This window comes from Ambystoma mexicanum, chromosome 6p, assembly GCF_040938575.1.
Source record: "Ambystoma mexicanum isolate Mex_15411 chromosome 6p, UKY_AmexF1_1, whole genome shotgun sequence".
In the NCBI taxonomy this organism is placed as follows: domain Eukaryota; kingdom Metazoa; phylum Chordata; class Amphibia; order Caudata; family Ambystomatidae; genus Ambystoma; species Ambystoma mexicanum.
In genome coordinates this window covers 1,351,921,935-1,351,937,248 of record NC_090935.1, presented here as the reverse complement: position 1 = coordinate 1,351,937,248, position 15,314 = coordinate 1,351,921,935, and positions in this window count along the sequence as shown.

Genomic DNA, 15,314 nt, shown 5'->3' with positions numbered 1-15,314 from the left:
GTGCCTAGATCATTCAAAATGTACTGGGAGGGTGAACTCCTTTGTAGTGAGCCCACTAAGCCTGAACCTGATGCCCTCAAGAGGTTGGTGGTACCCCAGGTTTACAGGCCTTTCCTACTGCAGTTGGCACATGAGGTGCCCTTAGCTGGTCATCTTGGGACCAAGAAGACTAAGCAGAGGCTCTCTGCACATTTCTACTGACCCCTGATGGGAGTAGAAGTGGAGTCCCACTGCCGGAACTGTCCCACTTGTCAGTTGTCTGGCAAGACTGTAGGCACTGTCATTGCCCCACTGCAGCCATTGCCAGTGGTTGGCACACCATTTGAGAGGGATGGCATCGACATTGTTGGTCCCCTTGACCCTCCCACTTCAGGTGGACATCAGTTCATCCTGGTCCTGGTTGATCATGCCACCAGGTATCCTGAGGCTATACCCCTTCGGGCCATTACAGCCAAGGTGGTTGCCGGGGCTCTCCTGGGCATTTTTACCAGAGTGGAATCCCCTAAAGAGGTGGTAAAGTACATGTTCTCCACCTCCTACAATCCCCAGACCAATGGTCTGGTTGAGAGATTTAATAAAACTCTTAAGGGCATGCTGCCTGCTTTGGAAGAGCCCCTAAGAAGGAAATGGGATCTCCTCCTGCCATGGCGGTTGTTTGCCTACAGAGAAATACCTCAAGAGGGTGTTGGTTTCAGCCCCTTTGTGTTGCTCTTTGGACATCCCGTGAGGGGGCCCCTTGCCTTGATCAGAGAAGGTTTGGAAGCCACCCCTCCAGGTCCTGCCAAGCAAGTGGGGGACTATGTGTTAGGCCTCAGATGGAGGATGACACAGTTGATGGGCCAGGCGACAGCAAACCTTAAGGCAAGCCAGGAGTTGAACAAATACTGGCATGACCTTAAAGCATGACAAGTGGATTGGTCTACAGGACAGGAGATCCTTGTGATGGAGCCTACCAAGCCTCGAGCTTTGGCAGATTAGTGGACCGGACCCTTCAGGATAATCTCCAAGATGGGCGAAGTCAATGATCTGGTTGACATAGGATTCCCTGTCATGACCCCTGGGTTTCCACTTAGAATCGCACCAAAGGTCTCCTGGTTGATGGCATACCATTCCTGGTCTAAAGGCAGATAGAACTTTGTGGGCTATTTAAGATTCAGGCATTCTGCATCGCCCAACATGGCCACCGGGTTGCATTTCCTGAATGCGGCAGTACTGTCTAGTTGTTGGTGCTCTCAGACTACGTAAACCCCTCCCCTTGGTTTATCCGCGCTTCTTGTCTTTTTCTGCTTATTGCAGTGGACGCTTACTGTGGTTCATCTGTCATCTCAGCTTTCCACAGACCCGTTCTCTCAGTAAAAACTGTAGTTCCGTAGTTCTGTCCTTTCCTTTTGTTGTCCTCCCCAGCTCCCTTGAGCATTAGTCTTCCTGTACCCATTCCATAATTTTCCTGTCACATACGTTGTGTGAGGAGTTCCAGCGTTCTCAGACTCAAGTTCGTTTGGAGACATTGTATCTCTGCGGACGGCACACCGCAAGTATTGCATTACAGTTATCACTTTGGCTATTGTAGCAATTTTTCTCTGTCGGAAGAGTGCAGAAGTAGTTACTTCGTGAACGTTTAATTTTTATTTGGCATGCATAGTTTGTGCGCGTGTGTTTTGAGGAGTTCGAGTGTGTGAGGAATTTTTGACCCATGAAAATAAGAGCGCGCATTATTTTAGTCACCTCTGTTGCTTAAGTTAAAGCATTTTTGCATGCTTTCATTTACCATTTAACACAGGAAAATATACCCGGTCACGTTTCATTCCCATAATTGTCCGTGCATGTAGAAATAGAAAACGGACGTTAGTGTATTTACCCGGTTGGGTAAAGTGTTGCTCCTTTCATAGTTTATTAGAGATGACTTCAATCTCTTCAGGCTCTGAGACATGATACTTTGTTTTTAGGTTTCTAGGCTTATTTCTTTAGTTAATAGAGAGAGAGTTTTTGTATAAGCTTTCCAGCTTCTTATGGATATTTGTGTTCCCTATTCTCTAGCAAAGCAACTTTGCTGGGAGGTTTTAGAATTCTCTTGTTTGTCTGTTTCCATAGTTCCTTGCATTACACATACAGTAGGAATTCCATCCCTTATTCTAAATAAGCTTCCCATCTACAGAACATGCGCCCCTGCGTAGAAGCAGGATGGAGAGCTCATCATAACAAAAATTGAGGTGAGGAGGGTGACATTAATGAAGGTAGTGGTGGTTTAATAGATATAGAAGTTCTAATCTTTACTACCAGTAAAGAATAGTGTAACAAGCTCCTTGTATATTCTGCAGAATTGGAGAACACAGAAGAACAGTTTCAGTAGTGAGAGAACTACGCACCCTGAGAAGAGTAGAAGTTGTTATCAGGAGTCGTGTTCCCGCAGAGGCTAAGGTAAGCGTGACAGAACGTGAAGCCATGCGGAAAAGTACTCTGCCTGAACATCATGGAAACTCCTGGGTTAGATCAGTTAACTCAACTTTTGGGAGAACTCAGGGCTGAAGTACATGCAGCTAGGGCCGAAACCAGTGCTCTTAGAAGAGAACTAGGGGTGAATAGAGAGTGAACAGAAGAACTGGCTCGCCAACTGTTACAGAATAAGGCGGGACAGGTGCCCTTACCCCAAGCAAATCCCCAGGCTTCCTCCCCAACCTTGCCCCCGGTTCCTGTCCAAGTGGTCATTCCGGGGAATATTCCTTTGGCACCTCCGGAACGTTTTATGGGGGACCCAAAAAAGTTTGCAGTGTTCTTAAATCAATGTAGATTACATTTCTTGTGCAGACCCGGAGTTTTTCCCTCTGACCAATCGAAAGTTGCATTTGTTTTATCTTACCTGGGTGGATGTGCAGCTGATTGGTCCATTCCCCTGGTTAATAGCGACGATCCAGTGTTACAGAACTTTGCAGAATTCCAACGAGAGTTGGAGAAATTGTTCGCTCGCCACACTCAGGGACAGGCCTTGGACAATGAGCTGTTGTCCCTCAAGCAGGGCAATCAGGAGTTGCTTGCATACGTGGCTACCTTTAATAGGTTGGTGGCAGAAACAAATTGGCCCACGGAAAAGAGGACAACGTTATTTTATCATGGATTGCGCAGTGAGTTGAAAGATGTTTTGGCTCAAGTAGTGAATCCGCCTGAAAATATCACGGAATTCATAGATCTAACCATACAGTTGGACCATCGGTTGCAGGACCGAAGAACAGATCGAGCTCGCCAAGACAATCGATCCTTTGTGGTTCGTCCAAGAGAACCAGTAGTGAAATCGGGATCAGATACTCATCCTGAACCCATGCAGTTGGGTGGAATCCGAGGTCCAATCTCCCAAGCTGAGAGAGAGAAAAGACGCCAACTACAGTTGTGCTTATATTGTGGCAAGGCTGGTCAGTTTTTGAAGGATTGTCCTGTTAAACCTGCTAGGAAACCGTTGGGAGGAGTTAATCAGGATAAGAAAGATCAAATGACGGAAAACTCCAGTGCCTGACAAGTTTAGAGGTCCGCTTGTCGAGCATAGAAAAGGTTGCTGTGACCTCACACTTTGTGTTTCCTATTGTCCTTTTTAGTCACGAGACTCCCACAGAAAGGCATGCTCTAACGGCTTACATTGACTGTGGGACGGTTGGCAATTACATGGATCTACATCTGGCTAGCAAATTGGGATTCTCTTTTAGGGAAAAGTCAGAAGCCGAAAATGTTTCCGGGGTGGATGGCACTCCATTAGTGTCAGGACCCGTAACGCAGTGCACTAACAACCTCATCATGCTTTGCCAGGAGGGACACAGGGAGAGGATCTCTGTCGACCTTATTTGAGCTCCACAATTTCAGATCATCTTGGGAATACCCTGGTTGGAGAAGCATAACCCATCAATCAATTGGTGTGCCCAAACCTTGAAGTTTGCTGTACGGTGTCAGAGTTTGTGTATGTCTACAGAAGATTCAGTTATGATGATGCAGCCAAATCCAACTACTAAACTTACCTTAGGTCTCATAGGTTCCTTACCTGGAGAGTATCAAAGATTCCAGGACATCTTTCAAGAAGAAAAGCAAGTAGAGGTTTTGCTCCCACACAGGCCTTATGATTGCCAAATTGATCTAATTCCCGGAGCTCAGCTTCCATGCAGTAGAATTTATGCACTTAACGAAAAAGAAAACGTTCACTTGAAAGCTTATCTGGATTAGTACCTGGCTAATGGGTTTATCAAGCCATACAAGTCACCAGCGGCCTCCCCACTTTTCTTCATGCCCAAAAAAGAAGGCGATTTGAGGACCTGCATTGATTACCGAGCACTGAATCAAATCACTGTGAAGAATCGTTATCCTCTTCCCCCTCATCTCGACCTTGTTGGATGAGGTGAAGCAGGCACGAATATTCACCAAGCTTGACCTTCGAGGCGCCTATCACCTTATTCGAATTAAGAAAGGAGACGAGTGGAAAACCTCTTTTTGAACGAGGTTTGGGCTTTTCGAATATCAAGTAATGTCCTTTGGGCTTTGCAACGCTCCAGCGGCCTTTCAGTCCTTCATGAATGACATCTTCAGAAAATTGTTGGATATTTGTGTGGTGGTCTATGTGGATGACATTCTAATCTTCTCCACCAACCTTTCGGATCATGTGAGGCACGTGAATTCGGTACTTCAAATACTCAAGGAAAACTCCTTTTATGTCAAATTAGAGAAATGTCACTTACATGTTCCTGAGGTGGAATTTTTGGGATTTATATTGTCTGCACACGGAATCAAGATGGATAACAGGAAGGTTGATGCCATTATTACCTGGCCTGCGCCCACCTCTGTCAAAGGAATTCAAAGTTTTCTTGGATTTGCAAATTTCTACCGACAATTTGTTTCCGATTTTTCCCGGTTGGTTCATCCCATCACATCTTTGCTAAGAAAAAACAGGAAATTTGACTGGACCAAAGAGGCAGATGAGGCCTTCAAAGAATTAAAGGAGCGGTTTACAGCTGCACCAGTTCTCCAACATCCGCAACCCTATCTTCCATTTATAGTTGAGATGGAAGCCTCGAATGTAGCCATGGGAGCCGTTTTGTCGCAGCGTAATCCTAACACCCAAGAACTGCACCCAGTGGCCTTTTGGTCCAAGAAATTCTCTTCTGCAGAATTGGACTATACCATTACTGATAAAGAGTTGTTGGCTATAAAATGTGCGCTTAAAGAATGGAGACATCATCTGCTCGGAGCGAGACACACTGTAACTATATTCACCGACCATCGAAATTTGCAATATCTACGCTCTGCAAAGGCTCAATCCTCTAGACAGTTACGGTGGGCCCTCTTTTTTGCAGAATATGACTTTATCATCACATTCAGACCAGGAGTGCGAAATGGAAAGGCTGATGCACTATCTCGTATTGGAAAAGGGGAAGATGCTTATGTGCCTGTGCATCCTGTGGAGATAATTTCCAGAGAGAAGGTCCTCGGAGTTGTGGACACCACACATTCGACCTTTGAAGAGCTGAGAAAAGAGATAAAAACTAGCATCTATATGGACGAGTTGATAAAATGGGAGTCAAAAGGTGAATGTTATTCAGTACGGGATGGTTTACCTTTTTATCAGGAACGTTTATACTTGCCCACGCCCAAACTGCAAGCTCAAGTGGTTGCAAACTATAATGGTGCCCTGTTGGAAGTCCATCTGGGAATCACTAAAACCTTGGAAAAGGTGAAGAGATTTTATTGGTGGCCTACTTGGCGAAAAGATGTCATTCAATTCCTGAAAACGTGTGGCAATTGTGCCCAAAATAAAACTCAGAAAAGAAAACCTGCTGGCCTACTTCTACCATTGAGTGTACCACCTGCTCCTTAGCATATAATTTCGATGGACTTCATAGCGGATTTACCTAATTGTGAAGGTTTTGATACAATTCTGGTGGTGGTGGACTTATTCTCAAAAATGGCGCATTTTATAGCATTAAAAGAATTAGCTTCAGTATCAGTCTTGGCTAAAACCTTTCTGGAGAACATAGTGAGATTACATGGATTTCCTTCAATAGTTGTCTCAGATCGAGGACGTCAATTTGTCTCTAAATTCTGCAGGAAGTGTTGCGAATTGGCAAAAATTGACGTGCGCTTGTCCACCAGCCATCATCCCCAAACTGATGGGCAAACTGAGCGAACTAATCAAACCATGTAACAGTACCTCAGATGCATGTTACATCAAATAGAAGACACCTGGCTAAATGTCTTGTGGATTTCAGAATATGCACATAATAATTCTGTTCATGCCTCCGCTGGTCTTAGTCCTTTTTACACATTGCACGGCCGGCACCCACGCACATTGGCCTACGACCCACCTGAACCATTGGAGATGCCAGCAGTGAAATCGCTGCACGAAAAAATCACTACAAGCATAGCTCAAGCACAAGCACAATTGATGCTCCAGAGTATAAGGTGGGGGATTTAGTGGGGGATTTAGTGTGGCTAGCCACTCGGAATTTGGCTTTAAAAGGGTCCCAAAAATTCCTTCCATGATTTCTGGGGCCATTTGCGGTTGAAAAAATTATCAATCCAGTAGCCATGAAGTTAAACCTGCCAAGAACCATGAAAATTAATTCAGTATTTCATGTTTCCCTTTTGAAACCTGTGTATCCAAACACTCGAATCCAAGATGCCCCAGCTCCGTTGGAAGTTGAGAATGATCAACTCGAGTATGAAGTTAAGGGAATCTTGGACTCTAAGATTGTGCGCAATAAACTATTCTACTTGGTGGATTGGAAGGGGTACGGTCCTCAGGATAAAACCTGGGAACCCCTAGAAAATCTTCATGCCCCCAGATTAGTAAGGGCCTTTCACCGCAATAACCCATACAAACCTAGGAAGGGGAGTTCCTGCTTAGTAGGGGTTTTTGGGTGGAATACTGTCATGACCCCTGGGTTTCCACTTAGAATCGCACCAAAGGTCTCCTGGTTGATGGCATACCATTCCTGGTCTGAAGGCAGATAGAACTTTGTGGGCTATTTAAGATTCAGGCATTCCGCATCGCCCAACATGGCCACTGGGTTGCATTTCCTGAATGCGGCAGTACTGTCTAGTTGTTGGTGCTCTCAGACTACTTAAACCCCCCCTTAGTTAATCCGCGCTTTGCGTCTTTTTCTGCTTATTGCAGTGGACGCTTACCGTGGTTCATCTGTCACCTCAGCTTTCCACAGACCCGTTCTCTCAGAAAAAACTGTAGTTTCGTAGTTCTGTCCTTTCCTTTTGTTGTCCTCCCCAGCTACCTTGAGCATTAGTCTTCCTGTACCCATTCCGTAGTTTTCCTGTCACATACGTTGTGTGAGGAGGTCCAGCATTCTCAGACTTGAGTTCGTTTGGAGACATTGTATCTCTGCGGACGGCACACCGCAAGTATTGCATTACAGTTATCACTTTGGCTATTGTAGCAATTTTTCTCTGTCAGAAGAGTGCGGAAGTAGTTACTTCGTGAACGTTTAATTTTTATTTGGCATGCATAGTTTGTGCGCGTGTGTTTTGAGGAGTTCGAGTGTGTGAGGAATTTTCGACCCATGAAAATAAGAGCGCGCATTATTTCAGTCACCTTAGTTGCTTAAGTTAAAGCATTTTTGCGCGCTTTCATTTACCATTTTACACAGGAAAATATACCCAGTCACGTTTCATTCCCATAATTGTCCGTGCATGTAGAAATAGAAAACGTAGAAATAGAAAACGGACGTTAGTGTATTCACCCAGTTGGGTAAAGTGTTGCTCCTTTCATAGTTTATTAGAGATGACTTCAATCTCTTCAGGCTCTGAGACGTGATACTTCGTTTTTAGGTTTCTAGGCTTATTTCTTTAGTTAATAGAGAGAGAGTTTTTGTATAAGCTTTCCAGCTTCTTATGGATATTTGTGTTCTCTATTCTCTAGCATAACAACTTTGCTGGGAGGGTTTAGCATTCCCTTGTTTGTCTGTTTCCATAGTTCCTTGCATTACACATACAGTAGGAATTCCATCCTTTATCCTAAATAAGCTTCCCATCTACAGACTTGGCGCCCCTGCGCAGAAGCAGGATGGAGAGCTCATCATAACAAAAATTGAGGTGAGGAGGGTGACATTAATGAAGGTAGTGGTGGTGTAATAGATATAGAAGTCCTAATCTTTACTACCAGTAAAGAATAGTGTAACAAGCTCCTTTTATATTCTGCAGAATTGGAGAACACAGACGAACAGTTTCAGTAGTGAGAGAACCACGCACCCTGAGAAGAGTAGACGTTGTTATCAGGAGTGGTGTTGCTGCAGAGGCTAAGGTAAGCATTACAGTCCCTGGGGTAGCCCCTGAGGTATTCCACGTCAACAGGCTCAAGCCTTTCCATAGGCGAGTAGAAGTCTCATGTCTTCTGCCAGCTTCCGAGCAAGAGGAGGATGAGAGTGAGACCCTTCCTGATTTGCTGCATAGCAACTCTCAGGATGGCTCAGTGGACGAAGTGCTTCTCTCTCTCCAGATCTGACACCAGAGCAACAGAGGGCCTGCAGGGCTTTGCTCTGGCAGTATGCCCCTCTGTTCTCACTGACACCAGGCCTCACCTCGTAGTGCAGGCACGAAATTGACACTGGTGACAGTGTGCCTGTCAAAAGCAGGTGCTACCGAATGTCAGACACGGTTAAGAACCACATCCAGGATGAGGTCGCTAAGATGTTAGATCTGGGTGTTATTGAACCCTCAACCAGTCCCTGGTCCAGTCCAGTGGTCCTTGTCCCCAAGGCTAGTTCCCAGGCAGGTACCAAGGATTGGTGGTTCTGTGTGGACTACAGAGGGGTCAATGCCATCACCAAAACCGACACGTACCCATTGCCCAGGGCTGACGAGCTTCTGGATACCATAGGTGTTGCCAAATATGTGAGCACCTTTGACCTTACCTCAGGCTATTGACAAATAGCTCTGATGGACAATGCCAAGGAAAAGATTGCGTTCTCAACACCTGAGGGGCTCTACCAGTTTAGAGTCATGCCTTTTGGGTTGAAGAATGCACAAGCCACCTTCCAAAGATTAGCCAACCATGCACTCAGTGGGCTGGAGGCCTTTTGTGTGGCCTACTTAGACGACATTGCTGTCTACAGTTCCACCTGGGAAGAGCATTTGACTTATTTGGATAAGGTGTTGCAGGCCTTGAAAAGGGCTAACCTCACTATCAAGGCCACCAAATGCCAGATAGCTCAGGGGAAAGTCACTTTTCTTGGTCATGAGTTAGGAGGGGGTCGAATCCAACCTCCCCCCAGTAAGGTACTAAAACCCAGGTGAGAGCCTTTTTAGGCTTCACTGGGTATTACCGTAACTTCATGGCAGGTTTCTGGTGTGTGACACAATGAATGAGACAGCCCTGCCAGAAACTGGTATGAATGCAGTGGAGTGCTAAATGGCTGGGTACTTGTCCCAATCCACATTCCTTGTTGTGAGTGTCTGGAGGGTGAAGAATGGCCTGAATGCACTGTGAGCCTGATTGGCTGCCTGTCTGCATGAATGCCCTTCTGAATGATTGGCTGCCTGAGCATGGCTCTGCAGTGTTAATGAGAGACAGAACAGTATATCTGGGAACTCTCACTTACTGGAATTGTTCAGAAGATGAAGTCTGAACTTGATGCTTAACTTTGAAGCCCAGTTGGAAGAAGAAGGCTTTGCTGCTGCTTTCAGTGACGCAATCTGAAAGCTGTTGTGTCTCCAAGAACTGATACAAGAGAGGACCTGGCTAGGAGACCTCTTCCTGGGCTACGAGGGAACACTGGGCACCAGCTAACCTTCACCAAGGCTCCCTGGAAGTCAGTCTTCGAAAGGCTGCCGACCGGAGCCGAGGACTGCTGAGGAATCTGAAGTGAAGCACCAGGACGTCGAGGCCGTCGACGACCATCACCGTCGACCAAGGTTCGGAGGATCGCTGTAACCTCGTCGACTGGAGCTGCAATGCTCCATTGCCTAAAACGCTTTGAAATCAAGCACTCCCTTGCTCATCACCGTCGACCGCTTTGTACTGCCGGAGAAAGTTGAGGTCGCTGACAAACCGAGGAGAATCCGCCGGTGGGTTTCTCCGAAGTCTGCAAAGACACTGACGAAGATCCGAAAGCCAGCCGTGGTCGAGTTCTGATCGCCAACACCAAACGCTGATGACCAGACGCCCTTGCCTGGCCTACGTTTTTCATCAATCTGCTTTGCAGCAACAAACTCTCATCAGGGTGTACCGCACACCTCATCTTCGCAGGACGTCCCGATCGATCGTCGACGAGCACCGCAAGGTCCGAAGCTGCTGCCTCAACGACATTGTTCACCCTTTCTTCGGGTAATCTCTATGGTCCATGGCACCTGCCTTAAAGGGCGTACACTCAAGAATGATCCGTCAATGACTCATCGAAGAACTCTGCTAAACCAAGTACATTGGGGTAGTAGAACGTTTTTAGATGGAAACAAGACTCTGCTAAACAATATATGGACTGGGTTTGTTAATATACTTTATTTACAGGTTGCTCAGGTGGGGGGATCCTCATACAGAACTGGGTCTTTGGTGGGGACAAAGTATTCTGCCATTTGTTTAACCCAACTTGCCTTCCTTCCTATGTGTATTGTTGATTCACTTTACTATTTTGATTTGCATGCCATTTGAACTGTCAGCAGTTGGTGCATTTTAAAGGAGTCAAGAGTTAACTGTGGTACCACATAGACATTGTACATATTTATTATATTAGAATTGCCAGAGTACAAAGTGTGTTATTGATTGTGTATATATTCTGAACCTTATTTATAAAAAATAACTGTGTTATCATGAACATAGTGTGTGGACATTCCTTTGTGGAGGCTTGGGGACTACATTGTACTTAAGAACCAGCCTGCATCACCTCCTGAGAGCTTAAGTCTTGATTGCTCGTCCATTGCTACTGCATAGGGAATCTTGGCTGGGGTGCTCTGAGCTTCTACTCTGCCATATAGAGGGCAGGAGTACAGAAACCAACCTCAAGTCTTTACACAGGCACTCACATTTTTCAAGCAAAATGTTGTACAAGTAATCACATATGGTGCCCTTTGTAAACATCCAAAAGATCATCCCAATTGGGAACTTATTGAAGGCATCTTCTTGAAGAAAAGACTAAGGGTTCCTAAGAGTATACCAATAGCAATTCTGCAGTATGAGTTGGGTCTGGTCTCCTTGGCTGCCATAATCACATGGAAAGCTCTAAGCCTTTACAGAAAATGTATTGACAAATCTATGCAGACAAAGACCGTCTTGCCTTTGATATCTAGGGCCCTTATTGGGCCTGTCATGAGCCTGTTACATGAGTGGGAAATGTATTGTAAAGCATGTTTGCCAAAAGCTGACATTTCTCTTCACATGTTGATAGCAAACCCAGATAAAGCTAAGTGTAAACTGTGGGCTTGGGACTGGTGCTCATCTTGGAATGAATGTTCAACTTTTGCAATTGTTCAAACTGGTGAATTTGTTTTAAAACCTTTACACACAATACCAAGATATTTAACCAAATTCCCGGATAGCAAATATTCTGCAATCATACGAAGATTGAGATTAAATATATGGCCAACAAGAGTACAGATTGCCACGCATTCAGAAACACCAAATATGGATGTCAGCTGTCATTTCTGTAAACGTAAAAAATTCTCCCTAAACATTAAAACATCTAACCGTCTCCCATCCATTCTTGGCTCCACAGAGAAGAGACGTATTTTAGCCAATACAGGATTTTAACAGAAGAGATCCTATGGTCAAAGATCTTTAATGCGGAATCAATATCGCTTAACATTGCCATAGTTACATTTATATTTGATTTGAAAATTCATGATGAAGCATTTTAGCAAAGACATTTGTAACTCTTTTATGAATTCTTAATGGTTGAATGTACATATGATTTGAACATTCATGACGAAGTAACTAATTTTAGAAATGTATAACCCTGTGATGCATTTGCTTATAACTTGTTGATTTTAACTTTTGAAGCATTTTTGGGATTTGTGTTAGTTTTATCACACTGGTTTTAAACAATTGGCTCTTAATACTTTTTTACTCTTGTTGATGGGAATTGTGAAGCTATTTGATGTTATGTGATTTTAATCATCATTGTGCAAATTAATTGTGAAAACCTAACAATGTTTGAAAAAGTTGAAATTTTCAACTAAAATAAATAAAGAATTATGAACGAATGAATTAAAAAGCCTCAAAAATAGTACACAGGAGGTCAGGGGAAGGGGGCTAGGAAAGGGGGGGAAAGGGCCCACGGGGAAAGCGGGGAGCGCAGCGGTCAGGGGATAGGGGTGCGCATGGCCGAGTGGAGAGAGAGCGCACAAGGCCTAGGATGCGAGGAGGTGCACACAGCCAGGGATGGGAGGGAGTTCACATAGTCTAAATTGCAAGGGAGCGCATACGATCTGGGATGCGAAGGAGTGCATGCAGCATAAGATGCAAGGTAGTACATGCAGCCTAAGATGCAAGGGAGCACACGCGGCCTAGGATGCGAAGAAGCACGCGCAGCCTAAGATGCAAGGAAGCGCACGTGGCCTAAGATGTGAGGTAGCGTACGCAGCCTAAGATTTGAGTAAGCGCACGCGGCCTAAGATGCAAGGTAGTGTACGCAGCCTAAAATGCGAGGAAATGCACGCAACCTAATATGCATATTCGGAAAAAGGACCCAAGTTCATCTACAGTGGGAATTTCAATTTCAAACTGTTTTAAGTGAGTCAGTGTGGTGTTCGCCAGATCTCCAGATGTCTGGTTACTGACCTCGCTCTTCACATGTTTTGCCATAAGTGTAAGCAATGTTTCCCTTTTCTCTTCACCATATATCAATTTTAAGTACATTTTACAGCATGCCATTTTCCAATACATATAAAGGGAGGTCAACCCCAATTATAGACGTAATACTTCTACCGGTACCATCTTAGGAAAACCCAGGATGGAGCAGAACATTTTTCTTTCAAGCCCCTTGAGCCAACCAATGTGCTTTTCCAGGAGAGTTTTCAACCCGTACGTAACACACAGTATAATGCTCTTACGATATACCTCGAGAAGGCCTTATATTGAGCCTCCTCATTTCCTATTTATGAAGTTCTTAATGACATGCCACTGGCCCATAACCTTTGCATGGGGAATGTTTTAAAAGACCACAATAGCCGGGAAAGATCGAACTGGCTGCCCAAGATATGTGCACTAGTTTACCCTCTCGAGGTGTTTACCACCCATCTTCTATTTATAAGTTGGGTTACGATTCTTATTATGCCCCAGGGTAAGAACTTTGGTCTTGCTTTTGTTAACCAGTAGGCCATTTTCTTTAGCATACTCGTAAAGGGCATCTATTCTTTTCTGAAGGCCCACCGGGGGTTTGGTCTACGAGGACCATATCTTCTGCATAGGCCAACCAGCCCATGGGCCTCCCAGCTATTATAGGTGTAAAGTTACGGCACCCCTCCAGGTATATATTGAGAATTGAAACATATACAGGGTCGGGGCCAGTACGCATCCCTGTTTTAGTCCCAAGTAGGTTTTAATGGTTCTAGTCAAACCTCCTTTTTGCGCCACTCTAACAGATGCACGTGTATTGGTGTAGGGTGCTTTAATGCAGTACAGCTGTGATGTGTCAATTCCCCTTTTGGCTAATTTACTCCACAGCGTTTCGCGTATCACAAAATCGAATGCTGTAGAGTAATCGACGAAACAGAGGTACAAACAGTTTTGTTGTCTACGAGTTGCCTCTGCCACCAGCAACTGTAGTGTCCAAATACCGTGGGTTGTACTGCATCTACTTTGGAAGCCTGTCTGCATAGGGCTTAAAAGATTCTTAGATTCAGCCCATTTGTTAAGATTTTTCAATAAGATAGAGGCAACAATCTTATTACTGCTGTCAAGCATAGCAAGAATTCAAAAATTGGTGGGCTCTGTCATCGGTCCTCTTTTTTATGTATGCGAATAAGTATTGTTTGTCACCAGCTCTCAGGATTTTTTCCACTAATCATAATTTGAGAGAAGCATTCAAACCATAATTTTGCCAATGCGTCAGATTTGTCTTGATGGCAATATTAGCAAGGCCATCCGGCCCGGTGCTCTCGATGGTTTGAGTTTGATAATTATTGAGTAAATATCTGCCTCATCAAATATAATACCTTCAAGCGCTTTCATGGGCTTGTCCCCACCTGATTCAGGAGAGTCTCGTGTACTATCCCAATATAGAGTCTCAATATATCTGTACCGGGTCTCTTCGGAAATGGCAGTGTATTAAGCCAGAGATATATGTACGGTAAAGGTACCAACATTTCTTTTCCTCATGATATTTTATCAAACAATAGATCAATTTCCAAATAAACAAACCTTTGCAAGATTTGTGTGCTTTTAACCACTGCTTATAATTAACACCCAGAGTTTTAAGTTCAATCTTCTTTTCCTGATCAATTAATGTCACTGACCCTTTGATGTTGCGTAAGTGTCTGTGGTATGTTTTCTTTCTTTTGTGTATTTCTATATTGAAGCCCACCATGGGCCTCATCAATGAACTACCATGCATTTCTGAAGCAGTGATCTTGCCTATTAGTGAATATGTACTACCCAATTCCCTTAACGACAAGGAACCTCTGCTGCCCATGTGTTTGGTGAGCATCATGTTCACTCTATTGAAATTTACTGTGGACCATCTAATGCGGTTTCCTTGCAGATTTGACGTGGCCCGTGTACGCCAACCTCCCTGTGCCACCTTTTCTTTTACTAGTAAGGAAGCTGAAAGTACTGCATGGTCACTAAGTTAATTAAGGACCACTTCATAGTACTGCATCCATATGCATATGTGGTGGGTGGCAAAGATGGCATCCAAGAAGGTTTATAGTAGTCCCACTGCACCATGTTCTAAGTGTTAAGGGTGAGCTGAAGTTTGTAGGTGCCAGTGGTAGCAGATGATGCTATATCAGCATGTTAGACCACTGTCGCCCCATAATGAATAACGCTTTCTGGGTGCCTGTTAAATTACGGTTACTTTCATCCATTAATTCACTTTGATATTCATCATTGGTGTGGTCATCGGACAAAGTGCAATGCGCATTCAAATCCCCTGCTGTAATTACTGCGCCCACCTGGGGATATTTCCTGTCATTTCCTTAAAATCTTGATAAAATCATTTTGTAATTTCAGCATAGTGCATCCATCTGGGCTGGTCATATATGTTAATATCTAAAATGTTCAGACTCTGTAGAGGGAAATCATTAATCTTTACACAGGTACGTTTTCGTTTTCAGTCTCCATGGCAAATTCAGACGCTTTAAAAAAGTTTTATACACCTATGCACAGGCCTCCTTTAGATCTTCCC